The sequence below is a fragment of the Apodemus sylvaticus genome, chromosome 12 (genome assembly GCF_947179515.1).
Source record: "Apodemus sylvaticus chromosome 12, mApoSyl1.1, whole genome shotgun sequence".
Taxonomy (NCBI): Eukaryota; Metazoa; Chordata; class Mammalia; order Rodentia; family Muridae; genus Apodemus; species Apodemus sylvaticus.
Genome location: NC_067483.1, coordinates 88436361 through 88460359, shown reverse-complemented (window position 1 = coordinate 88460359; position 23999 = coordinate 88436361). Strand labels below are relative to the sequence as shown.

Here is a 23999-nt window from a genome sequence, read left to right as displayed (position 1 = left end):
ATTTTAAATAGTTTTATGGAAAGAGGATACACACACTACTATGTGCCCATTTCAAGTGTACAATCCAATTGTTTGGAGTCTATTCATGGACAGAGGCAACCATCAGCACAGCTTATGTTAGGATATTGTGATGCCAACAAAGAGAAACCTTACACTCTGAACATGTTGCTTCTCTAGTCCCCAACCTATCCTGGGCCTTCCGTAACCACCTCTCCAGTTTCTGTAGGCATGCGCTATTACATTTCAGCAAATCCAAGCTGTATTTTAATACCCACAAGTCTGAGTCTTTTGTCTTTTCTCTCAGGAGGAAGAAAGAAGAACCCGGTCTCTGCAAACCAATACCACAGAGATCCCGGCCCGGCATTGTGGCGGGCTCCTCAGCTTCCATCTTCCTAGGACAGCGCCCAGCTTGGCAGGAACATGAACCTCTGCTTAGAGCAAGGGAAGAGGAGGTTTCCCTGGTCACGCTATAGTCAGGACCAGCCTGGGGTGACAGACAGAGCAGGGAGTGGAACCTCAAGGCAGGAAAAAACCTGATAGAAAAGCACATGCGCACCCAGCACCTGCTAAGTTCAGATGGTCGGGGACTGCATCAGTGATCGTAGAGGCCCCAGGTTTATTCCTGCAGAAAGCTGCCCATTTAAGATAAGAACTGTCCCACTATATGCCATTACCAGTGACACCAAGCCACACAGAAAGGCAGCTGTGGGCTTCCACAGAGATGTGGGTGACGAGTGGGGGTACCTGCTCCCTGATGTGGAAGGAATCTCAAGTGGAACCTGCTTCTGTCTGGCAAGGACCCTACTTATCATCTCCCCCACCTGCCATCAGTCCCAGAGCCACCTCTGTGCCAGAGCCACCTCTGTGTCTTCCTCCATACCCATCCATCACCAGAGGCTGTTATATCACACACAGATATAACATCCTCCATGGCCAGCCCCTCTGCCCAGGAACCTTATCACCCCATATTGGATACTGCCACAGATCTCAAGAGAGGCAACCTAGGCACCATCAGCCAAAGCCACTGGGACATGGAGACCCCAGGACAGCCCTCCATGAAAACCATGTCTGTGAATGAGGTCTTCAACTTCCTTCCCATCTCCCACTTTGGGCTGTAAACATCTGTGTGGCTCAAAGTCTCTGTGAGAATGTTTCCTGAGAGTCTGGATGCCAGAGAGAAAGCATTTCCCATCCTAGTGAGAGGATACTAGTGTGTGTGTGTGTGTGTGTGTGTGTGTATGTGTGTCTATGTCTGTGTGTCTATGTCTGTGTGTGTCTGTATGTGTGTCTATGTCTCTGTGTGTCTCTGTGCGTGTGTGTGTGTGTGTGTGTGTCTGTATGTGTGTCTATGTCTGTGTGTGTCTCTGTGTGTGTCTGTGTATGTCTGTGTGTGTGTGTCTATGTCTTTCTGTGTGTGTGTGTGTGTTTCTCTCTCTCTCTCTGTTGGTGTACATTTCATTCCCAGGCCCCCAGACCAAGGCTTCTGTCTCTCCCTCAGCCCTTGTCCTCAGATCCCTGATCCATCAGGTGGTAGAACCAGCTTAAGTAAAAGAAGTTAGAGATGGCTGGGGATGAGTCCTTCAGAATTCAAACAGGGACTTCACGTTTTTTTCATTTCTAGAGACTCTTTGTCCCTACTATAAAGTCATCTTCCTCGAGAAGATGGAATGCTGTCACCTGTTGCCCGAGGGCCAGCGAGAGGAGACCACTTTTGTATGATGCCATCAGGAGAGCTACAAGCAGAGTCCAGCAGGAAGGCTGGCCAAGCTGCCCAGGAACTTGACAATCAGCCCCTACCTGACTGCAGCAGGGAGGCCCCAAGTGCCTCTGTTGTTGTCCCTGGGAACAGAAGAGCCTGCTTTTCCTTCTCTGGGCAGAATTATCCTAGCGTGCTGGGCTGTTCACCAGAGCTGCGTGCAGGCTTCGTGGTTCTTCCCTGGTCACAGCTTGCAGGTGAGGGCGTCTGAGTAGAGTCCCTACCAACCCTGACTTTTATAATTTCAGAGCCCCAATGACTCAGCTGATCCTTTGTGTGCACAGAGCAGTTATCACCCTGGACTTCAGACAGCAAACTGAACCACAGTGACAGTGACAGTGACCAGGAGGCTCAGTGCTGAGGGTACAGTGCTGGAGCTCTATTGGAAAAACCAGAATCCCGGCAAAGGGGTGCCAGGATGACTCACTCTGGGCTTGCCCCAGTGCCCACCCCTTAGGAGGTTGTGTTTACCCATGGGCGACTGTGGCCTGAAAGTGTAGGCAGACATTTTAGAAGTAATTCTTACTTTAAAGCTATGTGTTGGTCTAGCAAGAAGGCTCAGTGAGTAAAGGCACTTGCCGCTAAGCCTGATGGGAGATGTTTGATCTTGGCATCCACGTGGTGGACGGAAGGAACCAACTCTGGAAAGTTCTTTTTCTTCCTCTTCATATTCTCTCTCTCCAGAAAAGACTTTAAGCAAACAACAAAACCCCAAAGCTGTGATCATAAATGGTGGCGTCTCTCACTGCCCTGCTCCAACCTGCCCAGGTGGTAAATAATTCTTTTGTTCAATGTATCTATGATGTATACATTATATATCCATTAGTTATATAGGGGCACCCTAGTTATCACAATGGTGAGCTTGAGTTCAAGTAACCCTATGTCACTTAGTAACTGTGTGGTGTCTTGGAAAGTATTGTTCTCCAAAAAGCTCAAGAATACAGTTGGGGCACAAAGCAAGAGAGCTAAAGAGTAACTTAATGGCTTTGTTTCTTAGAATAATCCAGGTAGGAGAATATAAGTATTATCCACTATGTAAAATGGTGTTGTACTTTGCTCAAGTATTAGGTCACTGGGCCTTGGAGTCACTGGGCCTCAGAGTCCAATACAGGACTGATTATAATGTCTCAGTTCACCCCACCTGACTACCACTCGTTACTTAATAGCAAATAAGAAAGGTGCACAGAAAAGGGATTTCCGTTTAGCCTCGAGTAGCCGCTGGCACTGTCCTGCTGCAGGCTGGATTTGCTGCATTTGCCAATAAACAGTGCAAAAAAATCTGCTATTCATGGGCCTTTAAAAACCAACCAACCAACCAAGGCCAACACTTATTTAAGGTAAGAATCAGAAAAGGGAAATGCCTAGCTCCATGCTTGTGAAAATTACAATTCATGGCTGAAGACTATATCTCTGTTGCTGTGCAGGCTGCATGTCCCCTCTCTACCTTCCTCCCGTAGCATGTGTTACAGTCTGAAACTTTCACACCAGCCCTGGGACCTAAGAACACTGACAACCACAAGCCCAGGTACTGTGGCCCCAAGGAATCTTCTAGACTGGGAGTCTTCCCCCTCTTCCTGGAAGGATAATAAGCAACACCTTTCCCTGAATGTGAGTGGGTAGTACTGCCAGGAAGAGTCTGAGCCTGGATCCTGACCAATCAAAGCTGGTGTCCACTGGCTGTGGGTATATCTTTGCCCACATACCCCTTCCCCTGGACTGAGCACTGAGATGCCCACAATTGAGAGCAGGACAGACTTGGGTCTGGCTTCATTCAGAGTCTACAGAAAAGGGGGTTCTAGCACCCTTTCTTATTCCACTGACATCTGTAAGCTCCACAGCGTTTCTTCCAAAGCATAACTATCAAGATACTGAAGACCACCGGATAAAGAGTAAAGGTCTGTATGTATCTAGTAAAGGTAGGAATGCTGACGCAACTCGCCTCAGTGAAGGTCTCACAGGGAGATGCCATCATGAGTTCAGGTGGCCACGGGAACCTCCACTGTGATGATTTGCCACACCAACCCCAGAAGAATCTGTGTAACAATTTCCACAAACTGAGGTGAAAACTTCAAAAGAAGGAGGCCTCCTGGAACTGGCCGTGGAACTCTTTCCCAGAACAATATATTGAGCCATAGTTCTCATAGAAATTTATCTGTTTTGTTTTCTTTTATTCCTTTTCTTATTTACAACACATTCCTGGTAGCCTAAGCCAAGATCTTAAATAAGAATAATGGGTAAGAAACCATCCCCTGAGATGGGTCACTAACTTGACCTTATCTCTGGGGAAAACAACACTTTACTTTATAAATCATTTACAAAATTACATAATAGTAGTAGGATAGATAAAAACTTTTCCAACAATAAAATTTCATATGGTTGCATGTGTATCATTGGAGGTGACTTTGGTATATGGTAAAGAAATCCATCAATAAAAAGAATTAAAATAGTTTAAATGTATGCATTGAAGATGTATAAAAAATCAGGCATTAGATATTAGACACTAATTGACCATTTGGGGCTGGAGAGTTAGCTCCGTGGTTAAGAGCACTGACCATAAAGATTTATTAACATACTCTTGGAAATGTGCCCCTAGCCTTGGACGACTGCCCCGCTGAACACATCCTTTCAGAGTTGTTACACTTGGATGATTTCTACTAATCATAATGTTACCTGTTCTGTTTGTGATCCACTGAGTCCATCTTTTCAGAATTGCAATGTTTGCTTGATTTCTGTGTTTTACTGTACCAAATGATATTGATGGTATTTGTGACTGCTTCACTGAACACATCTTTTTTCTTTCTTTCTCTCTTTCTCTCTTTCTTTCTTTCTTTCTTTCTTTCCTTCCTTCCTTCCTTCCTTCCTTCCTTCCCTCCCTCCCTCCCTTCCTTTTCTTCTTTCTTTCTTTCTTTCTTTCTTTCTTTCTTTCTTTCTTTCTTTCTTTCTTTCTTTCTTTCTTTCTTTCTTTCTTTCTTTCTTTTTCCTGGCTGTCTTGGAACTCACTCTGTAGACCAGGTTGGCCTCAAACTCAGAAATCCACCCCCCCACCCCCCACCCCCCACCCCCGCTTCTGCCTTCCAAGTGCTGGGATTAAAGGCGTGCGCCACCACCGCCCGGCTTCTGAACACATTTTCTAAGAGTTGTAATATTTGTTTTTTTTTTAATGTATAAAAACTCTGGCTTAAGAGCTGCAAAATACACTCAGATTCAAACTGCCTCTGTGTTTGTTTCTGTTTGTCACCGCTGAGTTCTTACCCACCTAGCCTTCAAGGACCCTCATCCCAGGGACACCCATACCCGCTGGGGTGGTCTGTGGCAATAATTTCCCTGGACTCTGACTTTTTCATAGACCTTTTAGGAGAGGTCAACCCCAGAAGGCCCAGTTACTTGAAGAGCTGGTTCAGAGGGAAGACCCACCAGTGAATCTCCTGGAGGATGGAACGCGCCAGTGTTATTAACAGTCAGGTACCTGCAGTATCTATGAGCTGGGTAGTGGCGTAGCACACTTGCCGGACAGTGAGGATGCTGCCTGGCGGTTCTCCGGAGCTTCTGAGTCATGGTGCCACAATTCAAAGCTCTGATGCATTTGGACAGGAGATCTTGGGGGCACAATGAGGGGGTTTCTAGTATGCTTTTTTTCTTTGGTGGTTCCATTGGCGGTTCTATCACAGCAGCTGCAGGACTCTGGATAAGTTATGAAAACCCTTGAGCCTTTGTGATCCAGAGTGTGGGGATCATCAGTCTATCAGGCTACTGATGAAGAATGAATGGCCATGCACAGGGGCTCCACCAGTGTGGGTGCCCTTTCCTTTCCCTAATTCACTGTATGGGACTCTCCTATCCAAGTCGTCTACAGCAGCATATGTGTACAGAACCAGGCTGGCGGTGAGAGAGTGGAGACAGCTATGTCCTGGGATGCCCACTGTCCTGCCCGTGTGCCCTCACCAAAGCCGAGATCCAGAAGGATTAAGCCAAGCTCAGCCCATGTAGGCCTGTGACCGTCCATGTCCTGTGAACCATGTCCTAGGGGTGCATGTCTGGGCTATTAGCTCAGAGATGTCCTGTTCTGTCAGGGTCTCACTGCTGTCTGCGGAGGCTCTACCGTGTAGCAAACAGTTGCAACAATGTTTGGTTTGGTCTATTTCTTTTGCAGTAGAGAACATTCTAACCTCTTCAAAACACCAAAGTTTAGGGGATATCAGGGTGTTTCCAGAAACAAAAAGGCAAGTCTCAAGTTCCATTTCTACATGCTAGCACCTGAAACTGAAGGTTAATTTATCTGTTTTCATAGGTTTCGTTCTCTCAGTAATCTTTTCATTTGTTTTGTAGCCCAATTTCCAATGAGAAAAATGCTGTGCCCAGAGAATCAGTGTTGGGAGAGGAAGACATTCCATTGGGCAGGGCTGTGGGTGTGGCCGCTAGCGCATGTGAGATGCGTCTGAGGCCTCCTGCTACAAAAGCAAAAGGAAACCATATATTTTTTCTTAGTGTTAAGGTATTCTCCCCAAGGAAATGATTGGTTGCTTACTAGAGAAGATGTGTTAAAAAACCAAATCTAAGACAAATAGCTGGATATACATGTTATAACATTGTAACCACAGCTGGGAACATGACTCTAAAGAGTGTCTGCTAGTCTTTCAGAGGATGGGGATTCTATTCTCAGTCTTCACATCTGTCTTCAGCTCTAGCTCCTGGGACCTGGCATCTGTGCAGGCATTATACATATGAGGTGCACAGACATACATGCAGGTAAAATATCCAGGTGCACAAAATTAAAAAAAAAAATCACAAAATCAATTCATACTAATTGGAGGACAAAGGTCATTTACTAGAAATCTTATGAGCAGCCAAGACCTCATAAGAAGAATTAAGATTATACGTATTTTTAAGTTTTTTTTTAAGATTTATTTATTATTATATCACTGTCGCTGTCTTCAGACACACCAGAAGAGGGCGTCAGATCTCATTACAGATGGTTGTGAGCCACCATGTGGTTGCTGGGACTTGAACTCAGGACCTCAGGAAGAGCAGTCAGTGCTCTTACCTGCTGAGCCACCTCTGCAGCCCAGGTTATAGTATTTTGATATTAGCTGCTGCTTGCTGTGTTTCTCGCCTCGGTGGCTGAGTTCTTGTCAGCATGGACGCTCTGTTCCACTGTCAGATAAAGATGTGTGCTTATCAACTTTTGTACTATTCACATACGTTTTAAACCAATGCATGTGTCATCTACTCAAATGTAAATTTTAATGTTTCATCGTTAAGTTATGAAAAGCTTTATCTGTGAATCTCTTTCAATGTGTCAGGTGTCAGCTGCCACCACAGCACCAGAGTCTCACTCAACACACTCAGGCAGGGACTGGGGACTGGGAGTCTGCTGTGTGGCTTCCTTCTGCTTGTGAAGTCTGAGAAACAAAGATCTATGTGGAAACCTAAGGGCACAAATCTGACAGCGGCCCAGTGAAAACGTAAAGCCGTGAAGATGAAGTTGGCAAGGCGGGGGTAGGGAGGCAGGGAAGAGGCCATTGGAGAACTGGTGTCAAAGAGGGGGCATCATTTACCTGCATGTGACCCCCCTGTTGTCTCTGTATGTGATAGAGAAGCAAGTCTATTCTAGACGTCCTGTGAGGTTCATCCTTTGTGCCTGCTACCAGCTCCCATTCTCAGATGTCTCCCAATTCCCAGCCCATGTGGCACTGAACTGTCACCTTGTCCCCCTAGACTTTGTCGTCTTCTGGGGTTTCACTCATGTGCCATTGCCCACTGGTCACTGTCAGGTTTCCAAAGTAGAGATTCCCTGGCAACCTTCCTTATTTGACTAATGTATCTGTAAGTTCCACACTTTTTCTTCCAAAGCATAACTATGAAGACTATCTCTGCCATTGCACCCAGCCTAGACTCCACAGGGTCTGCTCAGGACTGCTGCAAGGGCCATGGCTGACCCCTCCCTACCCCAATCTCTGCATACTGCATATGTATTTCTCTTTCTCTCTCTCTCTCTCTCTCTCTCTCTCTCTCTCTCTCTCTCTCTCTCTCTCTCTCTCTCTCTGTCCCTCCTCTGTTTTACTCTCTCTTGATCTCAGACTTGGTCTCCCCCTCTCTTAGTCCTCTCTTGGTCTTCCTCTCTCAATCCCCCTCCCTCCTCTCATGGCCCATCCAGCCTGCTGGCCACATCCAGTTTCCTGCTTTTGATTGATGCCCCTTCGAGCAGACTCTGGCTGTACTCTCTCTCATATCTACACTGACACCCTTCCTGTTAACCAGACCTTGGAGTGGCCTGTCCTCAGTTTATACACTCTGCACTGTGGTTTTCTGATGCCACATGGAGGCTCTGGGACCTCCTACCCCTGGCCATTGCATCCCACAGCCTTCCCAGGTAATGTAGCAAACTGCAGGCAGATTAAAGCCAGCCAGCTGTGTCTACAGCTGGAATGCTCAGGCATCCTGTCTAGGGGAAGTTCAGAGGGGCCCTGGACAGGGACATTGCAATAGTAGTTCAAGATGACAGAAAGACAGGGAAAATAAGGGGAGTTGGGGAGCCCCTCAACCCCAGGATCTCGTTAAGTCTCTTCAAAGAACATTCAAACTGCGTTCAAGGGACCATAATCCTTTGGAAAAGTCCACAAATAAGACTTAACCATGCTTAACAGTCAAAGCACAAGTCTCTACTTCCTTGTGACATGAAAGAGTTCCTTTGACCTTTTTTGACCTGTGTATAAAAACCCCAATACTTCTCTCTTATCAGCAAACAAGTGTACAATGAACCCCACAAACCACTGTGTAATTCTTCTTGCTCAATAAAAACATAGATAAAAATGGTTATGATAAAACATTTTCAGTCTTCTGAATTCTTCGAACAGGGAGACTACAAAATCCACCAAGGCACCTGAGTGGGACCCTCTCCTGGGATGGCACTCACACTGAGGTGGGCACCACTTTCTTTCTCCATCCTATTTCCAATGAGGAGAAGAGATAACATCAGGTCAAGGGAAAGTACAGTGATAACTAGGACTAGGGCAATAGAAATCTTAGCACACCCTAGACTGAGGGGAATGGAAGGCCACTAGTTACCTACTGTCCTGGCTGGTTTTGTGTGTCAACTTGACACAAGCTGGGGTTATCACAGAGAAAGGAGTTTCAATTGGGGAAGTGCCTCCATGAGATCCAGCTGCAAGGCATTTTCTCAAGAATCAGCTGTGATTAACAAGATACCAGATCTACTGAAGCAAACCTTTGTGTTACTGGGACAAGTGATGCTGGTTAGCTGGAGCTAAGAAATTAGTGGTGATTAAGAAGAGACCAGCATCACTGAGATATACCCTTCTGGGAAGTATTTTCTGAGAGCACAGAGGCTGTGTTCCAGAGATAGGCAAGGTTATACCTCATGCTGCAGCTGGACTTGGTAATGTGTAAGAGCCACCCAGATGGTACTTGTTTTGAAGGCATGAAGGGGTCATGAAGAGCAGCTGAGGCTCTTGGCACAGTGAGAGGTCACGGAAGGCCATTGGTGAAGGTGCAGCCTCAGTTGCAATTGATGGCCCAAGACTGAAGGGGTCATGCAAAGGAGTGGAGGCTTGGCACCACAAAGAGAGCCTGTGAGAGGCTATGGGTGAAGCCTAGGTGAAGCAGAAGACAGCGGTGTTTTGGAAATGCCAGTGCCATGAGACGACCACCAAGAACAGCAGCAGCAGTGGCGTACAGTCAGTCACAGCCTAGAAGACAAGGTGTGTGCTACAAAGGGCAGAGCTGGAGAAGTGACCCAAGCCCTTTTAATTGTGAAAGACTAAGTTTTAAAAGAGATTGTATATTTTAAAGGGATTGAAATTTTAAGAATTTGCAAAGGCTGTGGGACTTTTAAAGTTATTTAGATCTTGGGGATGAATAAGAAAGTAAGGGTTGAGGCTTAATAGTGATGTGTTTGTGTGTCAAGTTGACAAGGGGTCAGTTGTACTGGTTGGTTTTGTGTCAACTTGACACAAGCTGGAGGTGTCACAGAAAAAAGAGCCTCTCTTGAGGAAGTGCCTCCATGAGATCCAGCTGTGGGGCATTTTCTCAATAAGTGATGGGGGGGGAGGCTGTGGGTGGTGCCATCCCTGGGCTGGTAGTCTTGGGTTCCATAAGAAAGCAGGATGAGCAAGCCAGGGGAAGCAAGCCAGTAAGAAACATCCCTCCATGACTTCTGCATCAGTTCCTGCTTCCTGACCTGCTTGAGTTCCAGTCCTGACTTCCTTTGGTGATGAACAACACTGTGGAAGTGTAAGCTGGATAAACCCTTTCCTCTCCAACCTGCTTCTTGGTCATGATGTTTGTGCAGGAATAGAAACCCTGACTAAGACACTTACCCTTTCCTACTGTCTAATGTTTTATTGCTGTGAAGAGACACCATGACCACAACAACTCTTAGAAGGAAAACAATTAATTGGAGCTGACTTATAGCTAAGAGGTTTAGTCCATTATCATCATGGTGGGGAGCATGGTGGCAGGCAGGCAGACACGGTGCTGGAGAGGGAGCTGAGAGTTCTACATCTGGGTCTGCAGACACAGGAAGAGACTGAACCACTAGGCCCTGCTTGAGCATCTGAGACCTCAAAGCTTCCCCCAGTGACACACTGTCTCCAACAAGGCCACTACTCCAACAAGTCCACACCTCTTAATAGGACCACTCCCTATGAGCCTATGGCGGCCATTTTCTTTCAAACCACCTCACCCACCCATCACTAATCTACTCTCAGTATACGTGGGCTTAGGGTGGGCTAGGGTGGGGCTGGTAGAGTGTCCAGGAGGTAGGGTGACTGTAGGGTACCTGAAGATATGGTGTAGCTCAGGATGATAAGATGGGACTCATCAGTGAGGAAACCCTCCCAAGTCACCCACAATGCTGTAAAGAGTCCCTCACTCATGTTCCTGTGAGCCCAGTCCATTCATGAGTTCATCATGCTCTTCTGTGGAATCATTTGTCATTTCTGCCTGTCTGAGAGGGACAGATACATGCTCATGTCACTCCTTTTAAGTCCGTATTAAAACCTTTTCTTAAAAAACTCCAACTCTGCTTCATAGAGGATCCCTCTTAAACTACTTTCTGCACCTGAGGTCAAGATCCTGGCTACACCTGACTGGATGTTACAGGTAAAGCCACAGGCCGCACAGCCCCAGTGCAGAGCTGCATCCTTCACCTGAGGAAGACCTGACTCCTGGATTTATCACCACATGTAATAACCCTAAGAACTAAAGGGCATTTCCCTGTGTTTAAAGATCACTTAAAGTTCAGAGAGACATTTGAACAATCTTGCAGTAAGTGCCTAAGTGACTGCCACACTGCGCCACTGCTCACCAGCCTCTGGGACAATAAGGCAGATTATAGGCCTAGATATTCAGGGTTTTTCAGAGCAAAGGCCAAGGAGTGAGTAGAGAGAACCCCGCCAGTGTTGGCAGCAGGCCCTGGATCTGACTGGACACAAGGAGCACTCCCTCAGAGAGGCTGTGTGAGACTGCCTGGTGGTGGCCTGAGTTCCTGGCATCTACTTTTGGCTTAGGAATTGTAGGGGCTGAGGGGAAGTGGGAAAATGAAGTACCTGCTACCCTCAGATTTCAGAGACAGAGGGAGGTGTGGCCTCCTCTTGACCTTAAATCTGACTGGCCCTGCAACTCCATCTCCTTTCCTAGGGAGATGAGGACACTCTAAGCAGGGAAAGGGAAGCATTGGTCTCTCTTGTGGTCCACTCGGCCTGCCACATAAGGGAGGGTGCAAATGTCTTTGCTGACAACTCCCGGGCCTTCTGATAGTACTGCCTGCTCACCACTCCAGGTTTCAGGCCGCTCAATGATTGATAAGCAGAGGCTTCCTCAGACCACACAGATGGCCAATGGCCAGTCTCTTCTCCCTCAGTGCCACTGTCCCTGTGCTGTGGGGGCTCAGTTGTGGTGTGCCCTCTATGCTGGGCCTAGTGTCTCATTTCTCTCAGAGCACAGCCTTGGAGTCGAGCTAAGGAGAACAGGCCAGAGTCGCCCGGCGAGAGAATGCTCGAGTGCATTTCAAGGCAATACAGAAGGGAGGAAGAGCAGGGCAAGGTAAGGAGAGCCCAGTGGGGAGATAGCATGGCCATGTGTCAGCGGAGACAGCCAGAGAATTCATGATCTGAGGGTATGCTCTGCTGAAGCACACCAGAGCCTACGGCCAGCACCCTTCAGTGCTGCCCCTGAACCCTCCTAAGGACAGGGCCTGTGCCTCTCCAGGCCTCAGTCTGGTCACCACCACAGAGGAGTTAACTAGAGAACGTGGGAAGGCAGGCCCTGGATGCCTTTAGAGAGGGAATGGATATTTCCAGTACTTAAATGTATTGATTCAATCCTGTATTTATAAGCTTTAAACCTAAGGAATCTGGGAAAGCTAGCTCATTAATTAGTTAGAAATGATTATTTTACTTAGTGTCAGGCAGACTCCATTGTAGATGTGTCTGAGGTCTCATTAACAATGGCCTCTTGACTCTACTTTATGGGCTCTCAAATAAACATGCTCCATTAAGTGTGTGTGTGTGTGTGTGTGTGTGCTAGAGATGGGTTCCAGAGCATCTCACGTGGGCATACCGTCTCCCACTAAGCTGTCGGCCAGCATGGTTTCCCTATTTCCCTCAATGCTGTGACACAGGTTTTCCTCTAAGGAGTGAAGGCAGGGGAACTGCACTGTTAGGTCCCTGTGCCCTCTCCCATCTCCAGCTCTGCTGATCCAAATAGGATCTGATAGGTTTTCCATTGGCTTGAGATGTCTAGAAGTGCATCGCACCTCCTTTAAGGAGGAAGGTTAGCTCATGCCTGCTGTTGAGCGGGGTTGACAGATGCCCACATTGGGATGGCAGGAGTAGACTACCCAGCAACTTTCTTCCCTCCACAAGTCACTCTCTGGGTGTTGTCTGCACCATACCCAGCTGATCCTCAGTGATCGGAACCTCGTGGCCTGGAAGCTTTCTCACTGGCTAGCACGCAACAGGACTGCCTAGAAGCCACTGGGGCTTTTGAGTAGTCCAACCCACCCTCCTTGCTGCTTGGGTACAGGGAGAACTTCCTGTGGAGCCCCTGAGGCCTGGCTAGCCTGCCAGCACTGCTCTCTGGGTTTTTCACTGGAGGCTGGAGGAGTGCTCAATTTGCCTGTAGCAATGCCTAGGTCGCAAAAAGTGCATCAAGTCCCCTCATGGTCTATGGGAAAGAGTCCAAGCTTCTCTGGGAGGAGCTGGGTGTGACTCGAATGCAGAACCCTTGCCTGGCATTTGTGAGGCCCTGGGTTCAATCCTCAGTGGAAAGAAAAGGAAAATCCCCAGGTAGCCACAGATGCTCAGATGCCCCGTCCCATCATCTTCTCTGACTTTAAGATGTTCCGCCCCAGTACCATTTCCTTGAACACAGGTTTTCAGAAGACAGGACCAGAACAGGGCCTGGGAGGCCCTCCACAGCAGGGTGCACAATGGGAAAAGAACACTTTCTTGCACTTGGAAGAGGAGTTCATTCCTATTTTCCGGGTGGTTCTGTTTTCTCTGAGGGCCAAAGTTGGTTGGTCAGTGAGTCTGCCTGAGGCAGGGAAGGAGGAAGGCACAATACCCTGAGTATGCAGGGGAGAGCAGCTCCCTAAACTGCCATTCCCGGGCACTTGGGTCCAGAAACCTGCAATCTGAGTGCCTTATATTTAAAAAAAAAAAAAAAAAAAAAAAAAAGGAAAGAAATTGTCCAAGGAAAGTGGATTTGCTTACAATTTGGACAAGGGAGGGTCTCTAAGTTTCTCCAGACAGCATCATCTTACAGTTTATAGAACGCCCTGGAACAAAGATAAAGCATGGGTAAATTTACCTGTGAGTGTGTAACCTGGTGCGTGGCTGTTCTCTGACTGTGAAGGGAAGGTTTCTATTGTATATATGAGGGAGAGAACAGCCAGAGTCCATAGCAGAGACAGGGAGCAGTAGATTCAACAAGGCCAACAGACTGATCGTAGCCATGAGAGAAGCAGGAAAACAGTGTGGGTGGGGATAGGGTGGGGAGGGAGAGAGGAAGACCAAGAGAAGACCCAGAGTGCACATGGCTGACATAGCAGGGTTGTGAGGGAATGGACGGCTGGGGAGGAAACGCGTGCGCTGGAGAAGTTTGGGGCCTGGGTGAGGTGGGAAGATCCAGGTCCTGTGACACTGAGGGAACCTGGAGGCCGGCATGACATGCTAACAGGCACCGGGTTCGCCATCTGTCCCCTCTGCCAGTGCTCAGGAAATGGCTGCTTTAGTAGAGGAGAGCCAGCCTCACAAGTTCTAGAGCAATGCTGGCTTTGTCTGATCACCAGAATGTGGGCAAATGGCTTTCATTTGTACCTGACAGTGAGTCAGGCTAATCTGTCTCTTCCCAGGGCCAAGGGAACCCAGGAGCCTCTGCTCTCTGTTCTAGAGAAGGATTTTTAAACTCAAGCCTTCTCTCATGGCCCATCCAGTCTGCTGGCCATGTTCAGTTCACTACTTTCTCTCTCTGTTCCAAACCCTTCAGGATGCTTCTGGCTGTACTCTCTCTCATATCTACACCAACAACATTTGGCTGAACAGACCTTGGAGTGGCCTGTCCTTAGTTTATACATGCTGCACTGTGGCTCTCTGGTGCCACATGGAGGCTCTGGGACCTCCTAACCCTGGCCATAGCATCCCACAGCCTTCCCAGGTAATGCAGCAAACTACAGGCAGATTAAAGCCAGCCAGCTGTTTCCACAGCTGGAACACTCAGGCATCCTGTCTAGGGGAAGTTCAGAGGGGCCCTGGACAGGGACATTGCAGTAGTAGTTCAAGATGACAGAAAGACAGGGAAAATAAGGGAAGATAGGGGAGCCCCTCAACCCCAGGATCTGGTTAAGTCTCTTCAAAAAACTTTCAAAGTGCTGCAAGGAACCATAATCCTTTGGGAAAAGCCCACAAATGAGACTTAACCATGCTTAGCAGTCAAAGCACAAGTCTCTACTTCATTGTGACATGAAAGAATTCCTTTGACCTTTTTTGACCTGTGTATAAAAACCCCAATACTTCTCTCTTATCAGCAAACAAGTGTACAATGAACCCCACAAACCACTGTGTAGTTCTTCTTGCTCAATAAAAACATAGATAAAAATGGTTATGATAAAACATTTTCAGTCTTCTGAATTCTTCGAACAGGGAGACTACAAAAGCCACCAAGGCACCTCAGTGGGACCCTCTCCTGGGATGGCACTCACACTGAGGTGGGCAGCACTGCTGCACCTCAGTTTCTTTCTCCACCCTATCTCCAATGAGGAGCAGAGATAAGCTCAAGACAGGGAGAAAGCAGTCATACCTAGGCCTAGGGCCATGGAGATCCTAACACACCCTCGACTGAGGGGAATGGAAGGCCACTAGTTCTTTGCCCTCACACACTGCCTTACTTACGGTTTCTATTGCTGTGAGGAGACACCACAACCATAACAAGCCTTATGAAGAAAACATTTAATTGGAACTGACTTATAGCTAAGAGGTTTAGTCCATTATCATCATGGTGGGGAGCATGGCGGCAGGCAGGCAGGCACGGTGCTGGAGAGAGAGCTGAGAGTTCTACATCTGGGTCTGCAGACACAGGAAGAGACTGAAACACTAGGCCCTGCTTGAGCATCTGAGACCTCAAAGCTTCCCCCCAGTGACACACTGTCTCCAAGAAGGCCACTACTCCAACAAGTCCACACCTCTTAATAGGACCACTCCCGGTGAGCCTATGGTGGCCATTTTCTTTCAAACTACCTCACCTACCCATCACTAACCTGCTCTCAGTATAAGTGCTCTCATTAGGGTGGGCTAGGGTGGGGCTGGTAGAGTATCCACAAGGTAGGGTGACTGCAGGGTACCTGAAGATATGGTGCAGCTCGGGATGATAAGATGGGACTCATCAGTGAGGAAACCCTCCCAAGTCACCCACAATGCTGTAAAGAGTCCCTCACTCATGTTCCTGTGAGCCCAATCCATTCAGGAGTTCATCATGCTCTTCTGTGGAATCATTTGTCATTTCTGCCTGTCTGAGAGGGACAGATACATGCTCATGTCACTCCTTTTAAGTCTGTATTAAAACCTTTTCTTAAAAAACTCCAACTCTGCTTCATACTAACTCTGAAATTCCTTTCTACACCCGAGGTCAAGATCCTGGCTATGCCTGACTGGATGTTACAGGGAAAGCCACAGGCTACACAGCCGCAGTGCAGAGCTGCATCCTTCACCTGAGGAAGGCCTGCCTCTTGCATTTATCAAATTTATCACCTTATGTACTATTATAACCTCAAGAACCAAAGGGCATTCCCTGTGTGTAGAGAGCACGAAAGTTCAGAGAGGAAGTTTAGTCAAGATAATCTAAGCAGTAAGTGCAAAAAGACAGCCATACTGTGCCACTGCTTGCCAGACTCTGGAATGCTAGAGGGGGCAAACTCCACTGTCTTAAGCACAAACAAGAATTGTTTGTCAGTTGGTCAAGTGGAGTTTTCTGGAAACATATTTTAATAGCACAGGTGGAACAACACTTTTGCCCCTAAAGTGATCTCCTCAGCCTTGGAAGAGTGCACGGGTGCGGCTCTGCACAGTGGCTTGCCTGTACAGGAAAGTGGGCACAACCAACTGGTAGCAAAGGGAGGGCATGCACTGGGCCAGGATTCAGATGCCACCCCAGGCCTGTAATGGTGGAAGGGACATGCCAGCCACTCAGAGAGGGAGAACAGTTGCTCTCTGGGGAGAAGGCATGAACTGTGACTTTCCTCAGGAAATCAATCAGCCCTGCTAGTGGGCTCTTAACTCCAGTGAACCAGTTGTGGAAATGATTATGTCTGAGGAGGAGACCCAGTGTCCCCATCCCCTGGGCACCACCATGCAGGCAGGAGAAGGTTCCTGGCAGGGGTTGGCCTCCCTCTTGGTCACCTTTCCCCAGTCTTAGCAACACAGCTCACTGGAGACTCCACCATGCCACCAGCTTTTCCTGAAGACCACCTGCAGGTGACCCCAGAAGACCACTGGGACTGAGTAGTGGCCTCCCTGCTTCCAATCTTGTCCTTGACCTCTGTTGTCCCCATCCCACCAGCCAGGCTGTGTTCCCATACTCAGAGGTCTTAAAACAAGAATCAGGAAGCAGAATTTGGGCTTCTGCCCTTCAAATACTTGAGCCTGGGCCAGAACCCGAGGGAAAACAAAAACAAAAAGGGCTGAGGCACCAGATAAGCAGGGCCATGCCTGGGCATGCTGGGCCGCTGTGGATGGGAGGAAGGATGCTGCCCATCCTTACGGGGCTTTTTGTGGGTACCCCTGGGGCACTAGTTGGGCACTGGGCAGAAACTGGACCCCAGAGGTCTGATGGAGACTCTCCCCCTTTCTCTAAGAATCCCTCCCTCTGCTCAGCATCCCCTTCCCTCTCAGCACATCTGGGGCAGCAGGTGTGCAAGGCTCAGCCAAGGGCAGGTGCAGCCACACCAGATAGCATGGGGTATTAGTGTTGATGCTGAAGGCCACACAGCTGGTCCAGGAGCACCTGAGGGCCTAGGGAAATCTTGTTTTCTTGGAAGGAGGGGCACCAGAAAGCTTGGGGCCCCCTCACTGACATTGGTCGCTCCTCTCAGAGGACAACTGAGGACATAAAAGCCACCACACCAGGCACACCTCTGCCTCAGGACCTTTGCACGTTCTCCCCTCAGTCCAGTGCAGCTGGACACGGAAAGTGAGGCCACTCCTAACCCTCTGGAGGGTGAGAGTGTTGCCTCTGTGAGGCCTTCCCTCTCCAGTCAGCAGTCCTGGTCTCTTTTATGGCTTTCTATTTCCTACAGCTCACAAATATAATTTATATTTTACAAATAGATAGACATTTATTTTGTCCTGCTTGTGATCTGACCCAGGGCCTTGAATGCAGTTTGTCATCTGCACTAAAAAACTTCTAGATTCCATGAGGACAAATTCCCTGCCTTCCCCAGGGTAGAGGACAGTGTCTGCACAGTCAGCTCTGGTCCTTGAGCACAGCCACACTGGACATACTTCTTCAGGGACACAGGAAGCCCTCACGTGGCCCTCCTCGTGTGGGTGTTTGGGAATGGAAAGTGTTTGCTGAACACGCCCACATTTTTGCTCTCCTCCCCACCTCCACTCTTGTGTGACTTCAGACCGTGCACAGCCAGCGAAAGGCTCCACTTGAGGAAGGAAGCCACTATCACAGTAAAATGCAGTGTGAGCCGCTGGGGCTCTGTGACTTTAAAAAAAGATCAGGTTGAAATCAGAGACAGAGAAGCAAACATTGATCTCTACAATCCTGCCAGCAGCAAAGAAGGCCAGCAAAAGCGGAGTCTTAGGGTTGATGTGCATGCTTGCATACCGGGTCCCTCCACCTCCCTTCTGATCCAGCAGAGCAGATGCTAGAAAGGGGATCTAGACTTCAGGCCACTGGATGTTTAAATGATGGGAGGTGCAGACCAGAGAAGTTAAACTTAAAAGTCACTGTGTAGACAGCGCCCTTAGCTACCTGGATCGGTTCAGGTTCTTGGGCATGTAGCAAGCCTGGACGCCAAGGGACAAACATGCATCCGCGGGGAATAGAGAACAAGGAGCCAGCATGGCTGTCAGGCATAGCACCCACCCCTTGTTTCCGAAGCACAACCGGAAGGCTCCAGAGATGGGGGAGGATGGGGCGTCAGAGGCAGGACTGAAAGGCGTTGCCTACTGCAGGCTGGGATCAGCCTTGGGTTATGGGGAAGCGCATTTATCTGCAGGAGACACGCGCAGCCCTCGCAACTCTCACGCTGGGGTGCCGCTGCTGTCCCCGGAGCTTACTGTCAGGGTGGCGCTCGCGCTCCTCCTCCAGAGGCCTCTGGTGTGCAGCTCCTCCACTCCCAAACTCCTCTTGAGGCTCTTTGCCTACCTCTGAGCTATGGAGAAACTAGCTGCCTGTTAGCCTCGCCCCTACTAGCCCCGCCCCCACTCGCCCCGCCCCACCCTTGGCCCCATCCCTGAGTTGCCTACTTGGCCTAGGTTACCTAAGCACCTAGCTAAGGTTTCACCTGTTCTGGCAAAGTCTGCTGTTCTGAACAGGATATTGGCAGGTTAAACTCTGCAGCCTGTGGACTCTAAACACAAAAGCCCGAGCTGGTCTGGTGCTACAGCCTTCCTCTCACCTTCCTAGCAATTCCTTGTAATCATCTGATAAGCGAATGGTCAGTGAGCAAACATCTGGGGAGAAAGCTTGATAGGGTGCTTGTCTCCCATGGGCAAGGCGCTGGCGTTCATTCCCAGAGCCACAAATAAAACAGAGTGAAGTGTGGACACGAACACACAAACCTTAAGTGTGTCTTTAAGCACACCCTGTGAGGCTGGCTGATCTGAAGCCCAGAGGGCATGGGCACCAAGCAGAGGGCAGCACAGGGAGGAAGGAGGCAGCGCTGCCTAGGGAGCAAGCAGGGGTGGGTCAACCGCAGTTCCTGGCACCCTTGGGGCTAACCTGCTCTCCATTAGCCAGCCTGCCCAGTCTCCTGTCTACCCCGCAGCCCTCCTAAGAGTAGCCTGGAGCGATCATGAGCTTCAGCAGCTACACAGACAAGATGACCAGGCTCACCACTGTGAGCAGGGGCCTGCTGTGGGGTCCAGGTTTATCACCCTGCACGAATTTGAAGGCAGGGATCTTAATTCTCACCTCTCACCCCTGGTCTCCAGCCTCCTTCCCTGCTCACCAGGGCCCAAGCCTTCTCTGTTCTAATGGAGGGCCAGTTTCTCTCCAGGGAATACACTCAACTTATTCCCACCTCCCTGGAACTCCTGGATACTATGTCCTCCGTCCTCTCTGGGAACCTGGGATTTCCTGCTACTGCAGCTCCCACACACACACACACCCTGGGGTACACCTGAGGTCCTCCTCCACAGTGTGCAATCCAGGTTTGTACCATAGTGGGCCCTCTAAGTTGCTCCCACAGGGGTGCTGCCTCCAGCCATTCCCAGCGCAGGCAACCATATTTTTCTTAACAAAATGAACATGGAAACCTTCTAACCCATTGGGCAGTGATGGCTACTCCTTTATTCACACCACTCCCTGAGTAGGAGGCAGAGGCAGGCAGAGCTTTGAATATGTCGCCAGGCTGGTCTACACAGTATGTTCGAGGACAACTAAAGTCACATGGCGAAACCCTGTCTTGGAAAACAAACAAACAAAGAAATAAGAAAAGAAAAAAAAAACAAAACACTAGTTGCTGGTGATGGATGTATCATCCTGTGACTGTGGTAAACCCACTTGTCTTAGTGAGGGCTCTCTACTGGCTGGTTTTGTGTGTCAACTTGACACAAGCTGGGGTTACCACAGAGAAAGGAGCTTCAGTTGGGGAAGTGCCTCCCTGAGATCCACCCTTGGGGCATTTCCTCAATTAGTGATCAAGGGGGAGGGCCCATTGGGGGTAGTGCCATCCTTGGGCTGGTAGTTTTGGGTTCTATAAGAAAGCAAGCAGAACAAGCCAGGGGAAGCAAGCCAGTAAGAAACATCCCTCCATGGCCTCTGAATCAGTTCCTGCTTCCTGACCTACTTGAGTTCTAGTCCTGACTTCCTTTAGTGATGAACAGCAATGTGGAAGTGTAAGCTGAATAAACCCTCTCCTCCCCAACTTGCTTCTTGGTCCTGATGTTTGTGCAGGAATAGGAGCCTGACAGAGACAGGTTCCTATTGCTAAGATAAAAACATCAGGATAGAAAGCAGCACAGGGAAGAGGGGATTGGTTGCAGTTAGAAACTCTCAGATACACTCCATCCCTGAGGGAAGTCAGGACAGAAACTCAGGGCAGGAAGCTGAAGGCAGGAACTGAAGCAGAGGCCACAGTTCCTGGTTTGCTCTGCAGGGCTTGCTCTGTCTGCTTTCTCACACAGCTAAGGGCCCCGTGCCCAGAGGGCTGGAGGGCTGGGCCCACTCTCATCCCTCAATCACTAACAAAATGTTCCTGGTTAGCTTTACTTCTAGGCTCCACCCCACAGTTAACTGGCAATAGCCAGGCGTGCCTGACTCAGTATAAAAGGGGCTGCTTGACCTCTCATTGGTCTTTATACTCACCCTCCTACCCTCTCTGTCCCTTCTCTCCCCAGTCCCCTGTCCTTTTCTCTGCAAAAAAACAACAAAACACACACACACTCCACAAAAACCCTAGTAAGTGTTATGCCTCGTGGACTACATCTGAATAAAGCCACTGTTGAAAACAATGAAAACCAAAGTCTTGCCTCCCTGCCTCTGTTACCCACTCTCAGTGAACGCTAATATAGTGCAAGCAGTTTCAAAGTTTAGTTTACACAAAGGCAATGAATACACAGGTGAGACGGAGTTCATCAGAGCAGGGAGTAGTGCAGACGGAATCGTCAAAGCCATGGAAAAGTTCAGTGAGTGTAAACAGGGGTGCAGCATGACAATCAGAATACATTATATCAAAAATAAATTAATGAATAAGCAAATAATAAAGAGAGAGAGAAGAAGGAAGGAAGGAAGGAAGGAAGGAAGGAAGGAAGGAAGGAAGGAAGGAAGGAAGGAAGGAAGGAAGAAAAAGAAAAAGGTAGATTCTTGGCACAAGCTTTAGAGCACCAGGCAGCTCCGGCTGGGTCTTAAACCTTCCCTTTCACGTAGTGGAGTCTTAGTTCCTGTGCAGGGCCTAGTAGGAAGCAGAGAAACTGTACAAGACACGGGCCTAGTGAGAGGTCTGCAGGTCATGGCCCTGAAGGGAATCATGGGATCCCACTAAAATCCCTCTAAAATCCCACGCCAGCACAAACCTGATCTCCTCACAAGCTGACCATTCCAAGTCCTGTTGAGTGGAGGGAAAGATGACTCACATGTAGTCTGGGCCAAAGAAACTTGGGACAAAGGGCTATCTCAGGCATCTATTAGCACACCAAGGTGTATGCTGGCCTCCAGACTCCCCCAGGAGCACAAGGGCCTGTTACAGAGTCCATGATGGCCTCCTGGCTCTTCTCAGTTCTTCCCACACCCTGCCCTAAACGTGTCCATCTCCTGCTGCAAACCCCCAGGTCACTCACACACCAAATCTGAAAAATGTGTGGATGACAGTTTGGATAAAAATCTCAGGACTGCTCCTGGTCCTCTCATCCCTAAAAGAAAGCCAGGCCAGTAGGGTGCAGGGGTGCTGATTTGTAATCCCAGCCACATAACGGTATAGTATAGAATAGAGTTTATTCAGGGAATGGGAAGGGGAGTTAAGAGGGTAGTAGAGGCAGAGAAAAAGAGAGAGAGAGAGAGAGAGTAGAGGCCAGCCATGAGCAGGAGAGAGAGAGATGGGAGAAGGAAGTGGGAAGAGAGGGGAGAAGGGAGACAGAGAAACAAGAGAACAAGAAAGTGGGGAGGGGCAAGCAGCCCCTTCATAGTGGGTCAGGCCTAGCTGTCTGTTGCCAGGTAACTGTGGGCTGGACTTTAATGCTAACAAATAGCTATTACAGAGTCCTGGCTCCTCCCAGTCCTTCTCACTCTGCCCCCTACCCTGGACCTCTCCAGCCCCTGAGCTTCACCCCTTCCCCCAGCTTCTCTGATTCCTATGTAACCTCAGCCACGGGTGCTACATGGTCTCTCAGCCTCTTGTCCTCTTGGTCCTGCCTCTCTACTCCCTCTTCTCTTCCTCCCTCACCTCCCCCGCACCCTCTTCTCCTCTCATGACCCGGTTCAGTCTGCACTCTTCCAGATGCTCTGACTGGACTCTCCCTCATATCTAGTGTTGGTGTGTAGTCTAGGCTCCGCCCCACAGTTACCTGGCAACCACCAGGTGTGCCTGACTTACTATAAAAGGGGATGCTCAACCTCCTTCCTCCTCACTCTCTCGTGCTCTCGCTCCCTTACCCTCTTCCCCCTCTCTCCCCATTCCCTCCCCTATATCCCTCCAGTCTCATGACCAGCCTCTACTCCTCTTCTGTCTCTCTGTCTCTCTGTCTCTCTGTCTCTGTCTCTCTCTGTCTCTCTTACTCTCTCTCTCTCTTACTCTCTCTCTCTCTCTCTCTCTCTCTCTCTCTCTCTCTCTCTCTGACTTTCTCTCAACTCCTCTCCCCATGCCCTGAATAAACTCTATTTTCCTGTGGCCGGTCCCTCATGGGGAAGGGACCTTCAGAGGTCCCCTTCCCCAATACCATATCTCACCTCCTCTAAACGTATTCCTTCTCTCTTTATCTTTTTATAAAACACAGCATCTGCAATCAACCATCTCCTTGCGCTGTACTTAGGAGCAGACTTCCTTTCTTCACTCAGTGATATTCTGAAGCTGTCTCCATAGCCTTAGAGTCATCTCTGCCAAATGATGAATGACTCAGCCAGCCTCACAGGTCCCCACAGTCTGATGGTCACAACAATGCTCACCTCTCTAAAGTTTCTTCTAAGATGTAAGGCCGTTTCTCAGCTGGGGGCCCCTGTCAATAAAAGCCCCTCTATACACAGAGCATGCCAGCAGCACAAGGCGTCACCTCATAGGGCATCGAGGAGAGGCTCTTCCAGCTGCCCCAGGCTCTAGGGTGAGCTATCATCTCTTTGTGCCAAGCCCCTCAGCAATCATGCGCTTTGTCGGAACCTGTCACAAGACAGGTCCATGCCCTATCCATGTTCCTTTCCTCACTGAACTGTATTTTTCTTTTCAAGTTTTTGCTCTACTTTCTGCTTTTAATTTGTACCATAAACCTCACTAAATTCAACAAGCATTATCCAGGCTACAATGTGAACATTGTGCTGAGATTTCCAACATCAGAGAACTTGGTCCATCACTTTTGAATTTAGCCTCAGACACAGGCAGAACACAGCTCTCTCTCTCTCTCTCTCTCTCTCTCTCTCTCTCTCTCTCTCTCTCTCTCTCTGTGTGTGTGTGTGTGTGTGTGTGTGTGTGTGTGTGTGTGTGTGTGCCTCCAGTCCAATTCTTGATAGAATCCTTGCCCCCTCTGAAACTTCATGACCCTGGCCTTATTGTCTGTAGCTCTCTCAGAGTTCTGGTTTCCCACCTAACTCCCACAGGAAAGGCCCACGGAGCCCTGCGTGTGGAGTCTTGGAGCTACAGTTCACAGCTCTGCTACCTTCCTTTAAGAATCCAGCTCCAAACTAAAAGCCACATGGTCAAGGTTTAATCACAGAAACGACAACCCCATTTCTTGAAACCAAATTCCTTTCCAGCTGCTTCTCTCTGGGCTATAATAAAATAACAAGCTGAACCACCAAAGAAGGGAATGGTTACTTGGGGGTTTGGCTTAAGAGGATGCAGTTGGAAGCCTGT

At 48.8% G+C, this 23999-nt stretch overlaps 1 protein-coding gene across 1 annotated transcript in view; it reads right to left on the bottom strand.

Moving 5' to 3' along the window:
- LOC127697609 (epoxide hydrolase 1-like) overlaps positions 1-18672 on the bottom strand; it is a 34489-nt gene extending 15817 nt beyond the window's left edge. The window contains exon 1 of the mRNA XM_052200872.1: positions 18559-18672. The gene's annotated coding sequence lies outside the window, so the exon portion shown is untranslated. The remainder of the gene's footprint in view (positions 1-18558) is intronic.
- Between the last annotated feature and the right edge of the window lie 5327 nt (positions 18673-23999).